Below are 4588 nucleotides of genomic sequence, written 5' to 3' on the forward strand. Positions count from 1 at the left end.
GTATAAATAGCTGAGTATAAATACTGTAGCTGAGTATAAATAGCTGAGTATTAATAAGTGAGTGTATATATAGCCGAGTATAAATACTGTAGCTGAGTATAAATAAGTGAGTATAAATAGCTGAGTATAAATACTGTAGCTGAGTATAAATAGCTGAGCATAAATAGCTGAGTATAAATAGCTGAGTATAAATAGCTGAGTATAAATATGTGAGTATAAATAGCTGAGTATAAATACTGTAGCTGAGTTTAAATAGCTGAGAATACTTAGCTGAGTATAAATAGCTGAGTATAAATAAGAAAGTATAAATAGCTGAGTATAAATACTGTAGCTGAGTATAAATAGCTGAGTATTAATAAATGAGTGTATATATAGCCGAGTATATATAGCTGAGTATAAATACTGTAGCTGAGTATAAATAAGTGAGTATAAATAGCTGAGAATAAATACTGTAGCTGAGTATAAATAGCTGAGTATAAATAAGTGAGTATAAATAGCTGAGTATAAATACTGTAGCTGAGTATAAATAGCTGAGTATAAATACTGTAGCTGAGTATAAATACCTGAGTATAAATACTGTAGCTGAGTATAAATAGCTGAGTATAAATAGCTGAGTATAAATACTGTAGCTGAGTAAAAATATCTGAGTATAAATACTATAGCTGAGTATAAATATCTGAGTATAAATACTATAGCTGAGTATAAATAGCTGAGTATAAATACTGTAGCTGATTATAAATAGCTGAGTATAAATAGCTGAGTATAAATAAGTGAGTATAAATAGCTGAGTATAAATACTGTAGCTGAGTATAAATAGCTGAGTATTAATAAGTGAGTGTATATATAGCCGAGTATAAATACTGTAGCTGAGTATAAATAAGTGAGTATAAATAGCTGAGTATAAATACTGTAGCTGAGCATAAATAGCTGAGCATAAATAGCTGAGTATAAATAAGTGAGTATAAATAAGTGAGTATAAATAAGTGAGTATAAATAAGTGAGTATAAATAGCTGAGTATAAATACTGTAGCTGAGTATAATTAGCTGAGTATAAATAGCTGAGTATAAATAATACCCCTTTTACACCAGAGCAAAAACCTGGGTTATTGCTGGTTCTACCCGGGTCGCAGCTCAGTGTAAAAGCGTCCCTGAAAAATAACCTGGGTCAAGTGACCCTGCAATCCAACCCAGGTAGCTACCAGGGTTGGACCCAGGATGGACCCAGGTAATGGTGCAGTGTAAACGGCGCAACCTGGGTTATCTGACCAGGATCATGCCTAAAATGAGCTGATTGGTGGTTGTGGAGCAGTCACCTCCCACTTTTTATGACCTCACAGGTTTAGCAGGGCAGACCTGAGTTCAGTTTGAACAGGGCTGACCTGGGAATAACCCAGATCAAAGGTGCAGTGTAAATGGGTCTGACCTGGGTCTGACAAGGGTTGGAACCATGTCCAAAAACCCAGGTCGGACCTCGGTTTTTGGTGGAAAAGAGGTATTAGTGAGTACAAATAAGTGAGTATAAATAGCTGAGTATAAATACTGTAGCTGAGTATAAATAAGTGAGTATAAATAGCTGAGTATAAATACTGTAGCTGAGTATAAATACTGTAGCTGAGTATAAATAGCTGAGTATTAATAAGTGAGTGTATATATAGCCGAGTATATATAGCTGAGTATAAATACTGTAGCTGAGTATAAATAGCTGAGTATAAATAGCTGAGTATAAATACTGTAGCTGAGTATAAATAGCTGAGTATACTTAGCTGAGTATAAATAGCTGAGTATAAATAAGTGAGTATAAATAGCTGAGTATAAATACTGTAGCTGAGTATAAATAGCTGAGTATAAATAGCTGAGTATAAATAGCTGAGTATAAATAAGTGAGTATAAATAAGTGAGTATAAATAAGTGAGTATAAATAGCTGAGTATAAATACTGTAGCTGAGTATAATTAGCTGAGTATAAATAGCTGAGTATAAATACTGTAGCTGAGTATAAAAAGCTGAGTATAAATAAGTGAGTATAAATAAGTGAGTATAAATAAGTGAGTATAAATAGCTGAGTATAAATACTGTAGCTGAGTATAATTAGCTGAGTATAAATAGCTGAGTATAAATACTGTAGCTGAGTATAAAAAGCTGAGTATAAATAAGTGAGTATAAATAAGTGAGTATAAATAAGTGAGTATAAATAAGTGAGTATAAATAGCTGAGTATAAATACTGTAGCTGAGTATAATTAGCTGAGTATAAATAGCTGAGTATAAATACTGTAGCTGAGTATAATTAGCTGAGTATAAATAGCTGAGTATAAATAATACCCCTTTTACACCAGAGCAAAAACCTGGGTTATTGCTGGTTCTACCCAGGTCGCAGCTCAGTGTAAAAGCGTCCCTGAAAAATAACCTGGGTCAAGTGACCCTGCAATCCAACCCAGGTAGCTACCAGGGTTGGACCCAGGATGGACCCAGGTAATGGTGCAGTGTAAACGGCGCAACCAGGGTTATCTGACCAGGATCATGCCTAAAATGAGCTGATTGGTGGTTGTGGAGCAGTCACCTCCCACTTTTTATGACCTCACAGGTTTAGCAGGGCAGACCTGAGTTCAGTTTGAACAGGGCTGACCTGGGAATAACCCAGATCAAAGGTGCAGTGTAAATGGGTCGGACCTGGGTCTGACAAGGGTTGGAACCATGTCCAAAAACCCAGGTCGGACCTCGGTTTTTGGTGGAAAAGAGGTATTAGTGAGTACAAATAAGTGAGTATAAATAGCTGAGTATAAATACTGTAGCTGAGTATAAATAAGTGAGTATAAATAGCTGAGTATAAATACTGTAGCTGAGTATAAATACTGTAGCTGAGTATAAATAGCTGAGTATTAATAAGTGAGTGTATATATAGCCGAGTATATATAGCTGAGTATAAATATTGTAGCTGAGTATAAATAGCTAGGTATACTTAGCTGAGTATAAATAGCTGAGTATAAATAAGTGAGTATAAATAGCTGAGTATAACTACTGTAGCTGAGTATAAATAGCTGAGTATTAATAAGTGAGTGGATATATAGCCGATTATATATAGCAGATTATAAATTCTGTAGCTGAGTATAAAAAAGTGAGTATAAATAGCTGAGTTTAAATACTGTAGCTGAGTATAAATAGCTGAGCATAAATAGCTGAGTATAAATAGCTGAGTATAAATAGCTGAGTATAAATAGCTGAGTATAAATACTGTAGCTGAGTATAAATAGCTGAGTATAAATAGCTGAGTATAAATAGCTGAGTATAAATAAGTGAGTATAAATAGCTGAGTATAAATACTGTAGCTGAGTATAAATAGCTGAGTATACTTAGCTGAGTATAAATAGCTGAGTATAAATAAGTGAGTATAAATAGCTGAATATAAATACTGTAGCTGAGTATAAATAGCTGAGTATTAATAAATGAGTGTATATATAGCCGAGTATATATAGCTGAGTATAAATACTGTAGCTGAGTATAAATAAGTTAGAATAAATAGCTGAGTATAAATACTGTAGCTGAGTATAAATACTGTAGCTGACTATCAATAGCTGAGTATTAATAAGTGAGTGTATATATAGCTGAGTATAAATACTGTAGCTGAGTATAAATAGCTGAGTATAAATAGCTGAGTATAAATAGCTGAGTATAAATAGCTGAGTATAAATAAGTGAGTATAAATAGCTGAGTATAAATACTGTAGCTGAGTATAAATATCTGAGTATAAATAGCTGAGTATAAATAAGTGAGTATAAATAGCTGAGTATAAATACTGTAGCTGTGTATAAATAGATGAGTATTAATAAGTGAGAGTATATATAGCCGAGTATATATAGATGAGTATAAATACTGTAGCTGAGTATAAATAAGTGAGTATAAATAGATGAGTATAAACACTGTAGCTGAGTATAAATAGCTGAGCATAAATAAGTGAGTATAAATAGCTGAGTATAAATAAGTGAGTATAAATAGCTGAGTATAAATAGCTGAGTATAAATAGCTGAGTATATATATCTGAGTATAAATAGCTGAGTATAAATACTGTAGCTGAGTATAAATAGCTGAGTATACTTAGCTGAGTATAAATAGCTGAGTATAAATAAGTGAGTATAAATACCTGAGTATAAATACTGTAGCTGAGTATAAATAGATGAGTATTAATAAGTGAGTGTATATATAGCCGAGTATATATAGCTGAGTATAAATACTGTAGCTGAGTATAAATAAGTGAGTATAAATAGCTGAGTATAAATACTGTAGCTGAGTATAAATAGCTGAGCATAAATAAGTGAGTATAAATAGCTGAGTATAAATAGCTGAGTATAAATAAGTGAGTATATATAGCTGAGTATAAATAGCTGAGTATAAATAGCTGAGTATAAATAAGTCAGTTTAAATAGCTGAGTATAAATACTGTAGCTGAGTATACTTAGCTGAGTATAAATAGCTGAGTATAAATAAGTGAGTATAAATAGCTGAGTATAAATAATGTAGCTGAGTATAAATAGCTGAGTATTAATAAGTGAGTGTACATATAGCCGATTATATATAGCTGAGTATAAATACTGTA

This window comes from Taudactylus pleione, unplaced genomic scaffold (assembly GCF_031769625.1).
Source record: "Taudactylus pleione unplaced genomic scaffold, aTauple2 ptg000846l, whole genome shotgun sequence".
In the NCBI taxonomy this organism is placed as follows: domain Eukaryota; kingdom Metazoa; phylum Chordata; class Amphibia; order Anura; family Myobatrachidae; genus Taudactylus; species Taudactylus pleione.